Here is a 22,247-nt window from a genome sequence, read left to right on the forward strand (position 1 = left end):
CACGGTGGATGCCATGCAGTACCGGGAAAATGGGTCTGTCAGTCATGTTTAATAATTGTTTAACTTTCCATGAATAGCAGTACGTAAGCTCATAAACATAACAGGGCACCTTACAAAACAGAAGAGCAAGGCTTCTACCTTCCTTATGGTCTAAGGGCAAAAATTCTGGCTGGCAGTTTCGCTTCAGCAGGGTCAGAAATTCACCTTTGCTGCCCAAGCCTGCTCTTGGCGATGCTGGGGATGGCTCCCATTAAGCCCACATGAGACCAAAGGACAAAGAGCCAAGGTAGCACTGGCAAAGTCAGCAGTTAGCTCCACACACGGCGGACTCACAGGAAAGGTCATGATTTCAATAAGCTCTACAAAGAGGGGTTTTGGGGGTGTTTTTTCATTTGTTTTTAAAAAGCTTTTTCCTCATAATTACAGCTTTAAGAGTCTTTTGCCTATGCATTTATTTCTATCTATGCATAACCTCTCAGTATTCAAACCAAGACAGGGAGATAATTCAAGAATCACTTTGCTTCTGTATCCCCATGAAGAGGAAATGAAATACCGGAGAATTTGTGTCCTTTTCTCACATACTCGAGACCACTAATTTTAAGTTTTTCCGAGATGTCCGTTGGTGTCTATTCGATTGTAGCAGGACAGTACATCTCAAGACAAGGCTGTGCGATTTTTAAAACACTACAGTAGAAAATAAAAATTGAAATTTTTGCCTCATACAACTCTATAATGAAGCTGCTGTACTTCATGTGCTGTTTGAGGCCCCATTTCTAAAAATGCACGCACAAGCTTAGCATTAATCATTAGCATCAACAAAACTGCTAATATACTTAAGAGTCTAGGAACTAGAGAACTACAAAATTGGGCTTTAATCATCCAGAACTCTCCCCTGCTGTGCAGTGAACATTTTATACACACAAACACACAGAAAATACAAATGCAAGCTGCTCTGGGGGGGAAATTAGCATATTATGAACTGGTAGAAACTTTAATAGCAGAAAGAACAAAGTTAAGCTAACATAGTGCTTGTGTCTCAGTTCAGTTTCCATGGGTTTTGCTTTTATCCACTCCCAGTATATGAATTGGCATAAGCTGCCATGCCACATGCTGTCTCTCCCTGGCAGGTAGCTGTACAGAGATGAGCAAACCTGGCAGGAGAGCAGTACCCAGTAATACAGCCGAGACTTCACCCAGACTCTCCACAAGGAAACAGTCGTAGACAACACGATGCCCATGAATAGCTCTGCCCCTGCCAAGCTATTCCAGACACATTTTAAACCCCATTTCTGAAACCAAACTGTTTCAGTTCAGTGCAGCATTAAGACAGCCACCTGTATGGGCTGTGTAGTGTGATTGGTTTAAATGGGATTCTGTCAGGTTAAATTATATTTGAAGAAAAAAAATCTTCCTATGCTACTAATATTCAAATACTGAAATGGAAAGACCTTTCATAATCATGGGTTTCCTGGTGTTTATACCTTTAACTCCCTCACTTCAAACCATGAAGAGAGATTAGCCTTTCATTCAACTAGCTCAGCATCCTGGCACAACGTTGCCATTTTGGACCATGAGGACATTTGCCAAATGAAACAATAATTTTAAAAAACAATAAATCTATTAATAATAGATTATTTTTTTTTTAAATCCTAAACACAATTTCAGTGTTCCAGTGAAGCAGGAACTAGAACTTTAATATTAGATACCAATGTCCCAAACTAAACCTGTGATACAAACTAGCTGCCAGCTAGGTCCATCAGTTCATTGCAAACAAAGTATTAAGAAAATGTTGGCCTTTAGGCTAGCTCAGCTCTGGTATAGGAAATGGGAATTTCAGAATATTTTGTTGCTTATTCAAGGCTATTACGTCTATTTATTTATTTGTAACCAAAGGTTATGAAAAAGGTCTGCTATTTGCCATGAGTTAACAGTTAACTGCTGATGAAAGATGGTTATTGATTACTGTGGACACTGTGATCAGAAAAGGCATCCCATCAGCCAGCAGCTGCAGGAATTGCTCCCAGGAGCAGCACAGCAACCACAAACCTGCTCTCTGCCTCATCACATACCACAAACTCTGCAATAACCCTGGTCCCTCCTGGCCCTGGGGCACGAGGGGTTGCACACACAGCAGAGAACATGGGGCTCACACCAGAAATGAGCAATTTGTTACTTCAGCATCAGGTCTTGGTATGATGTTTCAGTTTGCTCTTGGCAGTGGAGCCAGAAGAGAGCCCTTTCAGAGCTCCCCAGCTACCTGCACCCTTCTTGCCTATCTTTTCATGACAAACATGTACCTGCAACTGGCAGCTATCGATTATCTCTCTGACTGTGAGGTTACACTGAGAGATCTACCTTTTCCCATTTACACTTAATATTACTCAAAGAGGAGCAGAAATCCACAGTCTGTAATTCTCTGGCATTTCTGTCTATGAGCTCTCATGCACAAATCTACTACAGCCATGAACTGCTTTGATAAATGAAGTTATTGCCTCATTTCTTTGCCATTGCTCCACCGAACCATCAGAAGCAAAAGAAGGATTTATTGTGGATGTTAAACTTACGCTGGCCTCTCCAGCAAGTGATTCGTTATGAGCAGCTGTCAGTTTGTTAACTCATTTTCTCTAAGAGACTAGTCATTAACTCCAGGAATGAATGACCACAGAGACGATTAGCATACTAAAAAAAGCGCATGTATAATTCCAAAAGTGTATTTTGGAAAATATATATGCAGCTGTGGTGTGAATATAGTGTGAGCTCATAATTGCCTAGGAAAAGCACTGATTACATGGGTGTTCAGGTCTGGTTTTCCACCAGTCACAGCCCAGACTGCACACTGCAAGCTTGTGAAAGCCTTGACATAACAGCTACATCACTTTTTTTTCCCCCCAGATTTAATTCCAAAGCTTGTTAAACCACCTATGAAGAATGTTCCGTTACAGAGCAAGCATGTCTCGTTTCTGACACTTCACTTGACATGACTTCAGATCAACTGCTTCAGCCTTTATACAATTCCTTGCCCCTCCTGACACCTCTATTCTACTGTGCTTCCAACTATCCAGCTGTGCCTCCAGTTCTTTAACACATCAAACTGTTGCATTTCCACCCAGGTCATCAGCTCTCCTACCGATCTGGTGTCTCCCTTTAGCTAGAAAAAGATGTTGCATATACCCTAAGTCTGCATAAAGGTTGGCTGAGCAGGAGCACAGTGTCACAGGTTCCTTCACTGCAGTGAAGAGATGTTTGCATCCTCACACAGTGTTTAACCAAACATGAGAATAGAGACTGAACAAACACACTCTGTGGACAACAGCAAAAGATCACCAACAAAAATGACACTAGAAAGAGAAGGAGCTCCCAGAGACTCCCTGCTGGAGTTAGCTACCGCACATTGCCAGCGCTCCCCACACTGTTAACCAGTCTACTTGACTGAGCTTGACTGTGTTAGTCAGAACAACATCTCTGGACTCAATCAGGCAAGCCTCCAGCACTGTACCGCAACACCGCCACCAGAAGCACGATGCTCTCTGGGTAACTCATGCATTAGCAAAATGGTAATATCAGCACCAGGAGAAAATAAGACAGGTATTTTCTGATGTAGTCAATTGTATTGCTCCAGACTCAAGAGACCAAGTGCAATGCATTATAACAAGCAAAGGTATGAGCAACAACCTAGAGAAGGTATTAAAGCTATATGATTTTTGTTCAGCCTGCTATAACATACTTGTAAGAGTTCCCTGTAGTAGCCTATACATTAGAAGAAGTTCAGTTTGGGACCTGTACATCAAATCCTGGGATGCTCTTTTGACCATGCCAGTACAGGCTGGTACTTCATTGCAGACTTCACCAGGTACCCAGAACTGGGGAAAAGGCAGTAGACAAAGGTTAAATGGAGTATGTGTAATGGCAGATGTATAACCACCTTTTGGCCAAGCTTTGTCCTCAGACATGTGTGGAAATCAGCCTGTGCCTAATGCCATCCTCACTTAACCTGGAGTCAAGGGTTTAGCACAAATGCAAGAAAAATGGTACCATATGGCCTCTCAACTTCAGTACGTGGCAGCTGCGTGAGTCAGAAGGGGAATCTCGCTATCACACTCCTTGACAGTGCGCCACAGCTCAGGGACGAGCTGCAGCTTTACTGTCTTACAGCCACACCGTATCTCCAGGATAACTGCTACATGCTGCCTACAATAGGAAACAACCAAGCCCTGTCGTCAAGAATTATGGTAAAGCTAAAATTAACAACTAACACATGGCACAGATGAATCCCTCCCCGCCTCTGCAGTTCTGTTCATGCTGCAGTGCCGGGAAAAGGGCGAGTGAACATCACGCTGGACTACTGCAAAATCCCCTTTTCTTCTCTCAGACAGGAAAAGACCATCTCTACATAAGCCCCCAACAAGCTTTTCCACACCTGTGGCCTAGAGCCAAGGTGCAGGGGCAGGGAAATGAAAACCTACAGCCCTGAAGCAGGAAGAACAAAGGAGGAGGGAAGCCTTAACTCAGCTCAAAAAATCAAATTGCAGCAGTAGGGGCCAGCTGCAAGAGCGGGAGGACTGTGGAGGGGCTGTGCCAGACGCCTGCAGGTGTCACTGGCCACAGGAGGTGTTGCCTGCAGCCAGTGATCTCATGCCCCGGCAGGTTTTACACAGGGTGTTGCTACTACCTTTAAAAAAAAAATATTCTGCTAAGAAGCTGGGTAAACAGTGAAGCATCAGAGCTGCCCCAAGCCTGGGCAGCCGTGCCACTGCTGCAGCAGTACCTGCCCAAGCTGACGGCAGCTACTGTGCAGACATCCTGGACTGTGGCAGCTTGGATGCTGACAGGTGACTTCAGGCAAGAAAAATGCTCCCTTTCTTCCAACAACCACAGGAGGAGGGATCTTCCAACACACACATCATCTCCCAGTCAGAGACAGATAGAAGAAACAAGGCACCTACACAGGGTGGAGGGGCAGAGCCTCTTCCTAGCAGCCAGGCAGGAGCGAGGGAGGTAGCCTGGGAAAGCCTCCCAGCCCTCACCACCACAGGTAGCTCTCGCTGGAGGGCTTTAATTTGTCACCTGGCAGATGCCTGGCAAACATACCAAGGCTTGAAGACGTAACATAAAATAAAATCTGGTATGTACAAGTTAAGTAAGTAAATATATCCTGGACACACTCAGCAGCAACATAACAATTGCACGAAGACCTGGCCTAAGTTGTCTTGTGATAGGAATGATGGAGGGACTGTCTGGGTAAGCTACCAGCACTGCCCTCTCCCCCAGGGGAAGATCAGAAGACACAACTTGAATTAAGGTTTAAAATGACAAACTAAGAAAAGTGGGAAATGCTCAGGTAAACATTTTAAGCTTCCCTCCCAAGCCACAGCCCATCCACACCTGGCACCGCAACACCCCAGTACCAGGAGAGACCTGACCCCATCCAGTAACACAACTCTAGCTTGCAAGTACCCATGCACTCCCCACAGAGACCATGCTGAAGATTGGCATAGGTTAAACTGGAGGAAGATGGGCTACACCACCTAATACAAATCACAGCTCACACAAAGCAAGACAAGAAGCATACTGTGGACCAGGAAACTTTTTGCTGTCATTGTTAAACCTTACTGAGATTGCCCCCCACAACCTTGCTTTCCTCCTCAAGGAAAGAAGGTAAAAACCCACCAATAAACTACTCAGCCCTTGGGATATATATCTGCTGACTTAAAAAGATCTCCATCACTTCAGCACCTACCTGCTACCAGAGGTTTTACGCAATATAAAGGCTTGGAGCAGGAGGGATGAGTGTGTAGAACTTACTTAGAAAAATCAAAGTTTAATTTATGTTTGGTTACAAACACAGTGAATTTCACATTCACTGGAAGTTTTGTAGAAGCAAGCTCTAGGTTCTAACTCCAGCTCCTGGAATAACCTTCATCACCCCCACTCCGCCTATTGCTTAACAAGGCTGTAGCTCACATAGGACAAAGCTGTTGGGAGAGGTCATGGCCATGAAGGGAGGCGCTGGGAGCAGTTCCAGGAATGACAGTGCTGTTCAGGACACAGGAGCTGAGCTTTACCTGCCTGAGGGATCAGCCCTGCCAGCAGGGCTCAGCCTCAGCCTATTCCTGCTTGCTTCAGTAAATACATGGGCTGTTCTGTTTTGCCAGAAACTTCCCAGAGTTTCAAATGTAGGGTGAGGTGATGGGCGAGAGTTTGGGAACATAGAAGGCTGTAGAAACAACTCTCAAACACCACCCTCCCTGACTTCATACTTTAGCAGCTATGAGCCCAGGGCATGTCTGTGCTGGTGAATTAAACCACAGCAGCTCCAGGTCAGCACTACAGAGTGGGAGATGTCATGGGAGCCGGTATCAGCTCTGTTTAGCAGCTGCTGGAAACTGGAAGGCTTTTGTTACTGTTAAAGTAGATCCACCCAGTCGCGCAGTGAAAGCCTGAAGCTAGCGCAGCAAATGCTTATTGCTTCATACAGTATGTGAAATTACTGCTCTGAACCATGAAATTACTGACACTATCTGCACAGAGTTCATCCTGCCTGGGCCGCAGCCGGCGTGCCTCTGCATAGCTTCCCTTTGTGTGGATCTCCGACTCTGCCGCGGAGCCTCCCAATGGCACAAGGCATATCACAGGCCTATTGTTCTGCGCAGTGTTTTAGTTACACTGACACTTGCTTTACAAATATTCATTCATTTCTGTGCTTCTTGATTTAGTGCATGGCAGTTCCAGGATGATTTATACTTCTCACTTGGCATTTATAGAAAGATCTTTTGCTACTGAGGCAATGAACTGGAAGACCAAGTAATTCTCGTGGCTGCTCTATCGTCTGTGCTGCTTTGGGTTGCTTTGTCCGTGATTCAGAGCTCAGCAGACTGCTCAAGCTTCATGCTCAAGCTGACAACCATGGCACAAGGGGACTTGCAAATAGCTTTAGCAACTGAATTATTGACCAACAAAAGACAGAGAAGAAAATCCTGCTTCTAAAAGTACCTTGTGATTACTGGGATTAGCAAAGCAAGGAGACACATACAGCTGGGGAGGTAAAGGAGAGCACAACTGGGAATGGATGACTTGGAGGGAAAACAGTGTCTATAAAGCCCCTTCCCTGTCCTACTGCCCCTCCACTGCTTAACATCTGAATGTCTCGCTGCAGACATGTATCTGGATGTCATCCACAGGGCCCTGGACAAGCTGGAGAAGTGGGCCCATGTGAACCTCATGAGGTTCAACAAGGCCAAGTGCAGGGTCCTACACCTGGGTTGGGGCAATCCTCGGTTTCAATACAGGCTGGATGATGATATGATCAAGAGCAGCCCTATGGAGGACGACTTGGGGTACTGGTGGACGAAAAGCTGGACAGGAGCCAACATTGTGCACTCGCAACCCAGAAGGCCAACCGTACCCTGGTCTGCATCAAAAGAAGCATGGCCAGCAGGTCGAGGGAGGTTGATTCTGCCACTCTGCTCTGGTGAGACCCCACCTGGAGTACTGCGTCCAGCTCTGGAGACCTCAGCGCAAGCACATAGAGCTGTTGGAGCAAGTCCAGAGGAGGGCCACAAAAACGATCGGAGGGCTGGAGCACCTCTCCTATGAGGATAGGCTGAGTTGGGGTTGTTCAGCCCGGAAAAGAGAAGGCTCCAGGGAGACCTTATTGCAGCCTTTCAGTACTTAAAAAGGGCCTATAGGAAAGACAGGGACAGACTTTTTAGCAAGGCCTGTTGTGACAGGACAAAGAGCAATGGCTTTAAACTAAGGGAGGGCAGATTTAGACTGGATTTAAGAAAGAAATTTTTTTACAATGAGGGTGGTGAGGCACTGGAACAGGTTGCCCAGAGAGGTAGTGGAGGCCCCATCCCTGGAAACATTCAAGGTCAGGTTGGACGGGGCTCTGAGCAACCTGATCTAGTTGAAGATGTCCCTGCTCTTGCATGGGGGTTGGACTAGATGACCTTTAAAGGTCCCTTCCAATCCAAAGCATTCTATGATTCTACGATCCTCTTAGAGCTCAAAGGTCAACAAGGCCTTTCAGCTCAAACCACACTTATTTTGCCTGTAACCTAAGTAGTGCAATCACACATATAATTCAGTATATTTGAGGAGTGTAAAATTTCTAGCGCAGTATTAGCAGCAATCAGGTGAAGACAGGCTAGGGCCAGCAAACACTTGAGCCTGTACAACTGCTGGCTGAGAAGGACACACGACCAGTCACCAGGCAAGCCCAGCAGACACACACACATAGGTCACGCAGACAGCAGAAGCGAGTGATGCTCCTGCAGGTCCTAGTTTCAGTCCAGAAAGATCTAATACCAACATCCAAAGCTCTGCAATGCTCCTGGGAAAATTTCTTGTTGGGAAGCTGGTATAGAGCACCGAGGCATTCAGCCCAGCTGTATATTCACACTGATGTAGGAAAAAAGGGCAGACCTTCACACTGCATACCCCAATATAATGGGCAACAGAAGTGGCAGTTCAGATTGTGATAGAGGAGATTTCTCAAAAAAAATTTCATGTTGCAAATGCACACACATGTAAACATTTGATTTTTAATTAACATGGATACTGCAATTTCTACCAGTGCTTTAATTTCTACAAGTTCATTTAGCTGGTTGCACCAACTGGAGATTATCTGAGCTCTGCAACGAGATGCTTGTCCACACCATTACTTTAGATTTACACTGGCATAATGCAGGTCAGAATGTGGACCTGCTAAGTTTTATTTAAGCTGTTTCCAGTGGCAGGTTTACAGACATCAAGACAGTTATATTACAGTAAACAAAATATTTAAAGCTTGTATTTTCATCACCTTTCCTTTGTGCTTACTAATACCACACATTAATAATAGTATACCTATCTACACATTGCAGATTTTTGTATAGAATCATAGAATCATTAAGGTTGGAAAAGACCTCTAAGATCATCAAGTCCAACCATCACCCCAACACCTCCATGCCTACTAAACCATGTCCCGAAGTGCCACATCTACATGTTTTTTTGAACTTCTCCAGGGATGGTGACTCCACCACCTCTCTGGGCAGCCTGTTCCAATGCTTGACCACCCTTTCAGTGAAGAAATTTTTCCTAATACCCAATCTAAACCTCTCCTGACAACTTGAGGCCATTACCTCTCATCCCATCACTTGTTACCTGGGAGAAGAGACCGACACACATGTCACTACAGCCTCCTTTCAGGTAGTTGTAGAGAGCAATAAGGTCTCCCCTGAGCCTCCATTTCTCCAGACTAAACAACCCCAGTTCCCTCAGCTGCTCCTCATCAGACTTGTGCTCCAGACCCTTCACCAGCTTCGTTGCCCTTCTCTGGACACGCTCCAGCACCTCAATGTCTCTCTTGTAGTGAGGGGCCCAAAACCAAACAGTATTCAAGGTGCAGCCTCACCACTGCCAAGTACAGGGGCACAATCATTCCCCTAGTCCTGCTGGCCACACTATTTTTGATACAAGCCAGGACGCTGTTGGCTTTCTTGGCCACCTGGGCACACTGCTGGCTCATATTCAGCCAGCTGTCAACCAACACCCCCAGGTCCTTCTCTGCTGGGCAGCTTTCCAGCCACTCTTCCCCAACCCTGTAGCATTGCACAGGGTTGTTGTGACCCAAGTGCAGGACCCGGCACTCAGCCTTCTTGAACCTCATACAATTGGCCTCGTCCCACCGATCCAGCCTGTCCAGATCCCTCTGCAGAGCCTTCCTACCCTCAAGCAGATCAACACTCCCACCCAGTTTGGTATCATCTGCAAACTTACTGAGGGTGCACTCAATCCCTTCGTCCAGATCATTGATAAAGATATTAAACAGGACTGGCCCCAACACAGAGCCCTGGGGAACACCACTTGTGACCAGCTGCCAACTGGAGTAAACTCCATTCACCACCACTCTTTGGGCCCGGCCATCCAGCCAGTTTTTTACCCAGCAAAGAGTACACCGGCCTAAGCCATGAGCTGCCAGCTTCTCTAGGAGAATGCTGTGGGAGACAGTGACAAAGGCTTCAGTAAAGCCTTTGACACTATCTACTATCTGTCACTAGTACATTTTGTACTGTCACTATCACAGTACAAAACCAGTCAGCAACTCTACTGTACCAGCCTCCTTTTTCAGTTTTTACTTTTAGTTGTCTTTAGCAAACCATTCAGTCGCTCTGTCTTGGCTCTTTTCTATATGAAATGGGAGCCATTGACACCTGTATGGTCTTCAGAGTAAAGACAGTTAAACCTTCTGAGATGACACAGAAAAAACATAATCCATTCAAATGCTTCAGCTTAGAAAAATCTGTGCAACCAGGTAACAACAGCGACACTGAAAGCATGAACAATGCAGCCCAAATACCCTGAACTCCACAGCACGTCAGACCTGAAAACATCAGCTGCACAGACGTCAAGTTGGAGAGACTTTTCATTACATTCTCCTGACATAGCACATATGAGTCATCACTCTAATATATGGCAGAAAAAGGTCATATATTACAGCTGCCTTCCTTGACATATTTAAAATGGGTTCATGATTAAACAAGGAGACTAGTCTAAAAGTTTCCAGGTGCACTTTTCTATTTTCTTAGATAACCGTCTATTTCCAGAATGAGCATGACAGTCTGGAAAAGGCATGGCATTACGTAACCACATTTGGTTATAAATCCACCAGCTCCTTCCACACAGTCACAGCAGCCCCGCATTGCCACCACCCACACTGGCTCACTAGTTCTCACCTGCCGCATGGAGGTTCTTTATCATTTCCAGAAGTATAAATAGGTTTGCTTAAACAAAAGCATGCACATAGGCAGGTGTTATACCAAGCTATTTAGAAAGGCTGAACTATTCACTTAAGGAAAGCTGGAAATGACTTAAACCTCTGTCACCTCAACCCTCTGAACTAGTTTTTTTTTCAGCCACTGCAAGCCAAGTGACTCAAGGATGCTTTGAGAACATAGGGAAGAGGGATATACTTTCCTGTAAGGGCATCCTGCAGGAACAACAGTTTCAGAAAGTCATTTGCCATATGTTTCTCCCACCTTCAGCTCATGACAGATTTTAGTTCTGAAGTAGCTACCTTGGCAAGCCTCACTTTCCCTGCCTTGGCTACAGTGAAAAGCCCAGTCTCCTCTGCAGCTGTAAGGCCCAGTCCAGGGAGATGCTCCGTGCTAGTGCAAACAGCCACGCTCCTCAACTCCCATAGGACAGGAAGACTCTCAGACCATAAGAAAAGCCTGTCCCGATCTAGCAAGCTGAAAACCCTTGGGACAGCTGGTCAAATACAGCACTAACGACATGTAAACAGGATATTCTAATTTTGCCTCCTCCACCTCCAGGAAACAGTAACACTACATGCTATATATGTAGGCTCATTTCCTTCCTATGGATCCAAGGTGGGGGGGGGAGTAAAAGTCTAGAGACCTGGGCAGTCCCATGCGTTTGGCTGCTCTCCACTGCAGACCTAAGGCAGACAAGTGGTGGTTATTCCAGGCTTTAGTGAGATTCCTGTCTGCAATGATTCTTACAAGGGGATAACTCTGAGCTTGCATAACCATGAAAGGACCTGAGCTCCATTTTCACCTTCAGTGACTTGCTCTCCAAGGCAGCTGCAGCCAGCCAGCACCGCTCAGACCCGTAGGAGTGGGCAGATCTCCCTTCGTTCAATAGTAACCCTTCCACTGAGACAGGCAGCAGCACTGCAGTACAGGAGGGCATGTTCCAACAACTGAATAAATCCAGCTTTACAACTCTTAGTACCGTATAAAAAGATGCCACACAATGTAAAGTACTGATGGTTAACTTCACATTGGCGGGGTTTCTGCTAGGTCAGGTACTGTCTGTCTGGACTGCTTTGACTTTTTGCTGGATCAGGTATTGTCAGTTCTGGATCAGGTAACAGTCTGCTCTCCAGCAGCTGGCGTGAACTCTGGGGTATGTGGTCTATCTGGCTAATTCGACAGAAATGTGAACACGTGCTTGACTCACATCCAATTAGTATCAACGAATGATCCAGAAATGCACAAACATCACACTCAGGACCATCCCTCTCCCCTGCTTTGTCCCTGTCTCACTCATCTTGACACAAAATGCGAACAAAGTGGGTATAAAAGGCCAGAAAATTACAAAAAGGAGAGTAGAGCTAGTTCTCAGATGAAAACAGTGGGAAACAGGCATGGTCATAGGACTCAACTAACAAGTATGTGTAGTAGACTCTGCTTATGCACTCAGTTATACACTGTTTCCCAGCTAGTGATAAACCATCATCCAGAGTTAGCAGACTGCAGGCCTAGAAACACACTTGTTTTTTTACCACCCATCTTTTATATTCTCCCAGACAGACCCATGGTAGAATTGCCTGGTTCCTCTGCAAAAGCTGGGCACAGAGGAAAAAACATACAAGATGCTCATCAGCAAGTTATTTCAGAAAGAACCTGGCAAAAAAGGCAAACCCCAACTATAATGGGGTTTTGGCATCATCTGCTCTTTTCGCAACCTGCCCACTGCACCTGCAGCCAAACCCTTGGCCCATAACCTCTACGGAGAAACCTGCAACCACTTAGCTGAAGTGCTAAGCCGCTCCTATTAAAGAACACGTGTCTGCGATAGCACTTGGCACCAAGATGCAAGCAGTGAAATATACTTTGGCCTCAACGGCTAATGTTGGAGGCTATTTGCTTGAGGAGAGAAAGGATTTATCTTTTGAAATGATCACTGTGCGTAGCACTGGCACCAGTGCCCCAGTGCCTAACAAGTCTTGTCTTCACAAAACAGACACCGGCAGCTGCCAACCAGCCCTCAGCACTGCGGGACCCAACTGCACATCACAGCAGGCTTGTTCCCAGAACTAGCACTGGGTGCCTTCTCCACACCCACCCTGCTCACTCTCTCCATGCCAAGATGGCAAGGCATCCTCTTTTTAAGCTGAACTTTGGAAGACAGACTCCATTTCTTGCGGAGCTAGATGCCAGACTCAAAGTGGCGAACAAGAGGCGAGATGCTCCTTTCTCCCAGTCCTGACATCCCACCACCCCCTCAAGCATCCCACCACCCAGACATCACTCATTTAGTAACTCATTAGCTCCACCACCCAGTCATCAGACAGCAAAGGAGTTGTGGCTAACTCTTACAAAGCAACACTTACAAAAATACAACTAAAGCACTGTTGTGGAGCAAACACCTCCGGGACAATTATTCATAAAAACCTTTCCAGAGGCAGCAAAAAGAAAACTCAAGAACTGCAAAACCAGGGAAAGAATGAGCAGACAGAAAAGACTGAAGGGTTAGGAAGGTAATTTTCCACTTTGTTAGTTACAGTAAACATCTCCAAATAATGTGATCTTATGCAATTTATCAGCCAAACCTCCCTTCTCCATTTTGAAAGGTTACACAAAGTGGTGAAATGTTAGTTAATTTACATCTTACAGGACCAGCTAAAAAAATAACAGAAACATGTAATCTTCTCATAATTATAAAGTCAACACTTAACTGATATGAGAAGCCTCTATTCATAGCAGTTAAAAGGAACATTCATTCCTCTTTACATCATCCCTTCGGTGTTATGTCTTGATACAATTTTCAACAGCAGGTGAAATCACTAAAAATTAGAAACAGTGTAAAAAATTTTCCTCTATCTGGTTTTAATTAAAATACTCAGCAAAACGCAGAGGAGCAATAAAGAGAGGTAACCCTTTCCACCTCAATTGCACTGTCTGTTCATTGTTACAGAGCCCGGTGGAAATGCCACGTGCAACATCAGTGGTAAATATTTTCCCTAGTATTAAAGCAGTGGTTCAGATTACGATCATGACAAAAGCAATAGAAGATAATTCACATCTGATTATGATCTATGTGGTAGGTGTTTTGTGGCCTTTGAAGTTTCAGAAGGTCCACCTGAGAAGCGGGCACTAGAGGGGCTGCTATTAGGAAGACCAGATGAGATGTGAGCTGCCCCGTGGGCTCACATCACAGCAGTAGGACCTTCTGTCTGGGCACTGGGTGGGAGCTGGTGCCTCTCCCATCCAAGACTTCCACACCAGAAGCTGACACAACCCACGCCAAACCCTCCAGGCCCTGTGGTCTCCTGTTTAGACGCAGCTCTTGTGGGCAAACTGCCCAGACACTGGGGATATGCAGTGCATGGATAGAGCATGGGGGCACCCAGCTCCCGCACAGACGTCCAGGGCATGCATTCATCTTCAGTATTCCTGTGATCTAAGACGGTCGGGTCTGAACACCAGCTCAAGATGCTGTTGGCTTTCTTTGCCACAAGGGCACACTGCTGACTCATGTTCAGTAGGACCCCAGAGGGCTTTTATGCAGAGCTGCTTTCCAGCCACTGGGCCCCCAGCTCATACCATTGTATAAGGTTGTTGCTTCCCCAGGTGCAGGACTTCACATTTCCCTTTGTGGAACTTCATGAGATTCCTGTCAGCCTATTTCTCCAGCCTGTCAAGGTGCCACTGAATGACACCACATACACCTAGTCTATCAACCACTCCTCCCAGTGTAGTACAATCTGCAAACTTGCTAGGAGTGTACTCTGTCCCATCATCCAGGTCATTAATGAAGAAGTTAAACAGTTCTGACCCCAATATTGACTTGTGAGGTGTACCACTAGTGACTGGCCTCCAACTCGACCTTATCCTGCTGGTCACAACTCTGAGCCTAGCAGCTCAACCAGTTTTCAGTCCAAATCACAGTCCACTTATCTAGTCTGTACTTCACCAGTTTGTCTAGAAGGATGTTATGGGCAACAGAATCAAAAGCTTTGCTAAAGCCAAGCTCAACAACATCCAGAGGTCTCTCCTTATTCACCAAGCTTTTCATCATAGAAGGCCACCCCAGTACTCCTGCTCCACATTTTCCCTAGTCTTCCTTTTGCTCATTCATCCGCAGAAGCACTTTTGACCTTCACATCTTTCACCAGATTCAGCTCCAGGTGAGCCTTGGCTCTCCTGACCCCAACTGTGTGTGCTCAGAGAGTGTTTTTATATTCCTCCCAGGTCACCTGTCCCTGCTTCCACCTCTTATATGTTACACATTTTGTTTTCATTTCTTTCTTAGGAGCTCCTTGCTTATCCATGCAGGCCTCCTGTCACTCTTGCTTGGCTTCAGGATGGACCACTCCTGAGCTTGGAGACAGCAATCCTTGAAAATCAACCAGCTCTCCTGGACCCCTTTTCTCTTCTTCCTAGCTACTTTATAACTCCCTTGAGTCAGTAAGGTACAGAATTTACATACGCAATATCCTAAGTCAGGACAGTCTACAGAAATGCTCTCCCTTATTGTAGGTACTAGAAGAGACTGGACTTCAGTCTTCAAGTAAAGCTTTCCCTAACTAAATTCACAACAAAATGACATGGGTAATTAAAGAGCTACCTGTGAATATTTACACATTCAACTCCTACTTAGAGATTTAACTCCCCAGTGGATTCTCTTTAAACTTCCAAATAAGCATAAAAATGCATTTCTTAGTCTGACCTTTAATCAAAACATTCAGCATCAGTGTGTAAATCACTCGGGATTTTCCTTCTCATGCACTAAATCACTGCAGCACAACCTAATGCAACCATTCCCTTAATTGCAGAAAAGCCCTTTTGGAATCTCTCCTTTCACTGTATCCACTAAGAAATATGTTTGTAAATGTTCCTTTAAAAAAACAAAACAAAACACAACAACTCACAAAACTTCTCTTTTGAAAACTAGCTAAAAGAATTCGTGCATTTGTTGGGGTTTTTTTTATTTTTGCCCCTTTTTTTTTTTTAATTACTAGAGCCTTTGTTTCCAGATGAATCTAGCCTCTTCTGTAATTATGTCCATGGAAATAAGGGTAGCTTTTACTAAATCTATGAAGAATCTCTCTACTGTGCTGTCTCTGTAAGGTTAAGAGTGAAGTACAGAGCTGGGACTGAGCTAGTGCCTACACATCCCCTGCTTCTCCCACTGGTGCCCCTTTGAGAGATGAAGGATTTTATCATTTCTGGAGAGGAGCTATTTGTCCAATTTAGAGAAGGAATCATTGTTTATTCTCCATTAAAACAGATTCTGTTTCAGTCTAGTACCAGTCACAAAAAGTCTTCTCTGGTTGTCTTCCACCATAGCCAGAAAGAGAGACATGTCTCTTCAAACAAAGCAAGAAAAACTAAGCTATCACTACAAATGGTTGTTCCCCATTGGTTTTCAACTGATGGGAAACACAGCTTTTATCTTGCAGTGGTGTCAGTGACACAGGCTGACAGGAACGATTCATGCAAGTCTCTGGCAGGGAGAACACAGGATGAACATGCATCCTTCTCCCTATCTTTCCTTGAACCAACAGACATGCTGTAAAGATGTGTGATATCATGTAAGAGTTAGCCAAGCAACACACATGGTACCTAGAAAAAAGCTGTGTTCCTCTACAGTACCAGGTTTAAATCCTGGCAGGTATCTCAGTCCTTTACCTGCTGAACTAGGTAATATCTAAGCATCTGTTGACAGCAGAAGGATCTTCAACTCAAACCTGCAATACTGGATGTCCCCCAGCCTCCAACCTCTTCTTTCCCTGTATAATACTGCCCAGTGCACTACTTGCTACTATTTCTCAATGACCAGATCCTGGAGGTCTTTGAGAGAACAAAACTTCAAGTATTTTATTCCTATTTAGGATCAAGCATGTGGCTTGTTCTCTGTTCAAATCTACACTCCAGACTGCACAGAAGAGAACAACCTTATCTCACCGTCCCTCTCTGCCCCCACAAAGTTAGTGCCCTGGCCCTGAGCTGCAGGATAAAAACAAACATGCGACTATTTGTTATGAAATGGTCACACTTGACCTTAGAGTCAGTCTTACTCCTGTTTAGACCCCAAGACAACGCTTACTCTGTTCTCTTAAGTCAACTGCTCAGTGAGAAACTGCAAGCTGCATAGTCCAAAAAATTCAAACAACAATTTGTTCACAGGCTTATTTAATACTTTTTCTGGCTGGTAACTAGTTCTTTCAGAACAGTAGTGTCACAGGTGGAAATGGTGTCTGCAGAACTGAGCCCGCACCAGCAGCGTACCCAGGTCCCAGCTGCTGATCTTTCTTCAACACAGGAATGTCTACTGTTTAGGGAGATGTTTTTACCAATGATTGCCACCTGGGTGTGTAGTTCTTGTCCTTTGAGAAGGGAAGACTCCCATCAGTCTCACTGCAGTTTGGTTGCAGTCCTAATCGAACTTAAAACATATATAAGCAAAATAAAACTTACAACCTAACATGTCCCCACAGTGCCCCTATAATTTGGTTCTGTGCTTAAAATGAAAACAGCTCAAAATAAAAACAAAGTGGTTTTAGAGCCACTTTCAGCTCAGCCCTGGTGCTGGCAGTTCTGGACCAACGAACAATGCCTTGATATGGCAAAAGCCTAGAAAACAGTGAGGGAGCAAATGCACAGATGTAAGCTTCATAATAAAGGTGAAATAACATATTTCTTAAAAATTTAAGCAAATATTGCCACATATTTGCCAGAGCTCTCAGCAGACTCCCTCTCCTTTTTTGAATCAAAGTTCTCTCTTGTATTTTACACATTGGTTAGGAACATCAATTTAAAAGCTTCCCAAATGCACATGTTGGTGAGCCGCTCAGTCCCAGTGGGCACTCCCAGAGTGACTCACACTCTGAAGAGCCATTCCCCCCCACCCCACCGCTGCATGGATCATCTTCTCTGCTTTTAAATATCACAGGAAAATTTGTAGCAACCTTGAGGGACCAACACAGCTACTTCCTTGCAGAAGCCATGGGCTTTGTACAAGCCCACACAGGCCTTGTATTTGCAGGCTGAGAGGGGACAGGAGTTAAGGCAGGGATAACCCCCACCCAAAAGATTAGAAGAGAGAAGAGAGGAACCCTGACTGTTGGGATCAGCTGGTGCACATCATCCTCACCCAACCACGTCGGCTGGAAAAGCTTGAGGAAGAAGCACTTGTATGTAAAAGGGGAAAATGGAAAAATTCTTGTATCATTTGTTACCCTGACATCTGTGGCTTCAGGTTCAGCTAATGTTTGTGCATGGTCGTGTGCTCTCAGCAGCAGCCCAGAGCCTACCCTCGCCCCACTAGCACTGCTGCTGCTGACCTCTGGTTCCCATGGGTGGCATTCAGCTCCATGCTGAAAGTCCCCAAGGCACAACATACAGCGCTGCTGGTGGGCAGGGCAGTCAGGTCTATGAGTCCACTGCTCTGCTCCAACCCAAGCACAGTGGCCTTTGGCAGCCCCTCCACTTATCATCCCACCTACAGAGCAGTGTTAGAAATTCCCCATGCTGGCACGCTGTGCAGACTGACCTATTTGGAAACAAAAAAGCTCTAAGCTAGTACTCATTACTCATGGGGTACTTTGTCAGAAAAATGAAAGGAAGTACTTCCCTCAGACCTTGCAATCCACCCTTTCTCTGACCTTGCAATAATCTAACACTGGGTTTCCCAATCTGCCAGTCTTTAACCAAGCGAAACACCCAGTAATTTCAAAGGAAGTTCTGCCCAGAAAGGAGCCCAAGATTTGGCCTTAAGCTCAGGAGCTAGCGTGTTTTGTGGTTTGTTTTTTTTTCTTTCATGAGCTACAGAAATAAATTAGATGGACACAAGTGAGATGGGGTGCCCAGACAGAGCCAGGCCACCGCTGCAGCCAGACGGGTTCAAGCTGCTCCTGCCCATCATCACTCCCACCACCCCATGGGGAAGCCAGGCAAAGCCCCTGCAAGGTGGGGAGCAGAGGCAGCAGCAGAGAAAGGCAGAGCTTCACACACTTGGCACACCAGGAAGCTGATTTGCAAGTCTGCACTTGGAGCATCTTCAAAGTATTTTCTTTGTGAATAAATGCACATCAGCCTCTGGGCATCACCTCTTTCTGGGCTGGTTCTTCATTGGCCTGAATTCCTTCCAGGTGTGGAACAGGGGCTGAGAAAGCCTTTTCCCAAAAGAGTAACATCAGTTTGCTCTTACACAGTATGCAAGGCTGTTTAAGCCTAACCCAAGCTACCTCTTCTCTATTCCCCTTTTCCTAACAGGTCAGGAAGGTTTTTTGGTTTTGTTTTTTGAAAGAGCGTGGTCTGGCACTCCTGAGTCCTTCCACCCCACGGCACAAGGGCCCTCTGAAACTCTAGGGCAATGTGGGATTTGGCAAGTGAATTGCCATGCCTCCACTCTGCCAGAAACTACAGCAAGGGGCAAACCTTGCCTTGCGCCTGCCCGCTGCTGTGTTCAAAGCTCCAAGCCCAAACCTGCTGTGGATTTGATTTTTTTCCTCTCTCTGAATTGAGCAGTGACCTGCTTTGCAGGTGTTGCTTGTGTGGCTGCCAGGAAGCTCCGCACCACTCTCCAAGACCAGGCAACACCTGCCGGCACAGCCATTCTCACCAACCTTGTACAGGAAAGTCTCCCTCAAAACTAACATACAGAAATAAGACTGGGATATTCTCCTTCCAGGCCAAGCAAAACAGCAAGCTTTTTTCTAACTGTTTGTAAAACTGCATCTGAGACAACACCTGATGGCCACCAAAATTTCAGGAAAAAACATTAAGTATCAATAAGCAGGACCTATTATTTTGCTGCAAAAAAGGCAACCAAAGGAAAAAAAAATGGCAACAGTATCCAGAGCCCAGAGCACTTAATCCACAGCACACACAGCGTCAGGGTGCTCTCTATAACCACCTGCAGATCAGAGGCAACGGGTGGCACATGCATCAGCCATGTCTGTACCCGTTCCTCTGCTCTCTACATCCTCTCCAGGTTTAGGTCTTGATACCTTTAAGTGAATTCTGTTCTGGGCAGAAGATGACAAGGAGAGGAAAAGCAGAAGATGCAGAACTCCACTTCTGGACACAACCTCTACCCCACCCTGCCAAAATCACATGCACGGAAAAGTCAGGTTCAGTCTCTGGATCTAGTCTCTTCACACTGACACTTCAGTGCCCAGAGACAGAGGGATCAGCTTCTGCAACAAGGAGCTTTCCTAGGATTCACACACATCTTCCGTTAACCCACGGTGTCTTCCTGCAAGCAAGCAGAGTGACTTGGGAACTCAAGGCCAATAGCTGGCTTTGTACAAGCTGAAAGAGGTCAGCAGGACTTCAAAGAGCATTATAGCCCTCTTTCACACCATTAACTCCACCTGCTCTGTTATTTACATCATAATTTGCAGGAAATTGGTGTCTATCTGTCAAGATATGAAGTTCCCAGGCAAACTGCACATTGCTTTTACAGCCAAAGCACAAAGCAGCCATATACCCAACAGCTCCACGGTGGATACATCCTGGGAGGTACAGAGGCGGCCAGGCAGACCAGGCAGAGAAACATGGCAAGGGTAAAACACAGATGTAAATTTACTCATTCCCTGATCTCTGTGGTGTAATAAAAACAACTAGAGATTACTCCAAGCTGTCAGAAACAAGTCAAACATGCCCCTGTGACCTAAACAGGACTGTCATGAATGAGGGAGGTCTGGATTTATCAGATAAGTGTTCCATTTTCTAAATAAAAATTTAATTAGTTAATACCTTGTACGGATTTTATTTTGAGATGCCTTGAGGTTTTTTTTCCTGAGTTAAGTCACCAATGTCTGCACCTGAGCCACAGGGGTCTTCCACCAGAGCAAGCGCATCACTTGCTGTGAGCCACTGCTACTTTACAGGGCTGGACTGCAGAGGCTCAGCCCTGCTCTAGCCGGGAACAGGTAGAACAAGCCAACACACTTTCTAAGAAGACCAGCTACTGACCTACACTTCAGAAAATTACATGCTTATTTCTCAAACCAGCTCAAAATCTGGACTCTAACACACTTGATTGTTGTGCAGTTCTGTTTTCTATTGAGTGTTTAGATCTGGGAAGTATGGCTTTGATTAAAAGTGGGCAACCCACCAATTGCAGAGAATTTTCACATAACTGCTTGGCAAAAAAAGAGCTGCAACAAAGTTATTAGCCGTTCATCAAAACTTCAGCCTTGTCCCTTGAGGAATTACCTGTTTCCCCCATCTACACCCAGGAACTGGGATGCTCAAGGTTAACAGCATGGCAACTGCCACAACACAGAGAGAAACATTGAGAGATGCAACATTTTACCAATTATAGCTCTTTCCGCTGCCTGGTATAAACAGTTGTTTTGTCTCAGCTGATGTTGGGCTCCAATATATTTTGGTGCTTCTGCTTTTTTCTCTTTTTTCTTTTCCCCCTTAAAAAAAACAACACCCAAACAAACAAAACCAAAAATCAACATCCTCTTTGAACTAACTTAGTTATGGAGAGGTGGAAAGATGAGTGACAGGTGAGACAGTCCACAGAGACCATGGGTCTAATCCTGCTGCGTTTCACGTCAATGACAAGAACAGGCAGGGGAGCAGACAGTAGCACATGGCCAGGTGAGAAGACTTTTTTGAGCAGAGGAAGCCATGGATAAGTGGCAAAGTCTATTCACTATCCCCTTACTCAGAACCATTCCCCCAGTGATTATTTTCCAATCATTCAACATCTGGCCCAAACAAATGGATTTAGTAGGAATTTCACACCAGGAACAAAGACAGAACACAAAACCAAGATCCTTCTCTAATGCTACCGAAGGCAATGTCATATCTGCGAGGCCAGGAAAACAGAATCAAGCAACAGCAGCAGAGACCTCAGCTGTCTCAATTCAGTCAGGCCAGTACTTGATTTACTACAGTTAAAAAAAAAAAAAAAGAAAAAATCACACTTCTCCCCACCTTGTTAGAAATCCCTTTCTAACAAAGGTTTCCAACCAACTACTCCCTGCATGCATGCTGCAGTTTTGCACGCGCAAAGCCCCCCCCACAAAAATGAACCTCAAGTTACGCACATTTAAATTTGGGACATCCACAAACAGTTGCCTGGCCTTGTGTTTCAAGTTCAACAGCACACCACACTGACCCAACCAAGAACTCACGTTCAGGACTGGCCTTACCCAATGCTCCCTGAAATCCCACAGGCTGGGACTGCCAGCACAGAGGTAACATTGAAGGATATGGAGAAAGTACAGCAGAACCACCCAACTTTGAAGCTCAGGAGCTTTACTTACGGGATCCCAGTTCCCTGCACTGCATATGCTTGGATACGCAAGCTCCCCAGCTTGCAGCACAGGGGAAAGGTTTATGCAATGACCAGCAGAACAAAAGGGTATTTCCCATGCCTGGGAGAGGCCACAGGGTCTCCACGGACCACAGGAAATATGATCCAAGCAAGCTGAAGCATCTAAATATGCACAACTGTCAAACTGCATTTAGGAATGGCTTTTTGTTTCT

At 45.4% G+C, this 22,247-nt stretch overlaps 1 protein-coding gene across 3 annotated transcripts in view; it reads right to left on the reverse strand.

Annotated features, from left to right (window-relative positions):
- WTIP (WT1 interacting protein) overlaps positions 1-22,247 on the reverse strand; it is an 86,175-nt gene that overhangs the window by 51,941 nt on the left and 11,987 nt on the right. The window lies entirely within an intron of this gene.

This window comes from Ciconia boyciana, chromosome 9, assembly GCF_034638445.1.
Source record: "Ciconia boyciana chromosome 9, ASM3463844v1, whole genome shotgun sequence".
NCBI classification, from domain to species: domain Eukaryota; kingdom Metazoa; phylum Chordata; class Aves; order Ciconiiformes; family Ciconiidae; genus Ciconia; species Ciconia boyciana.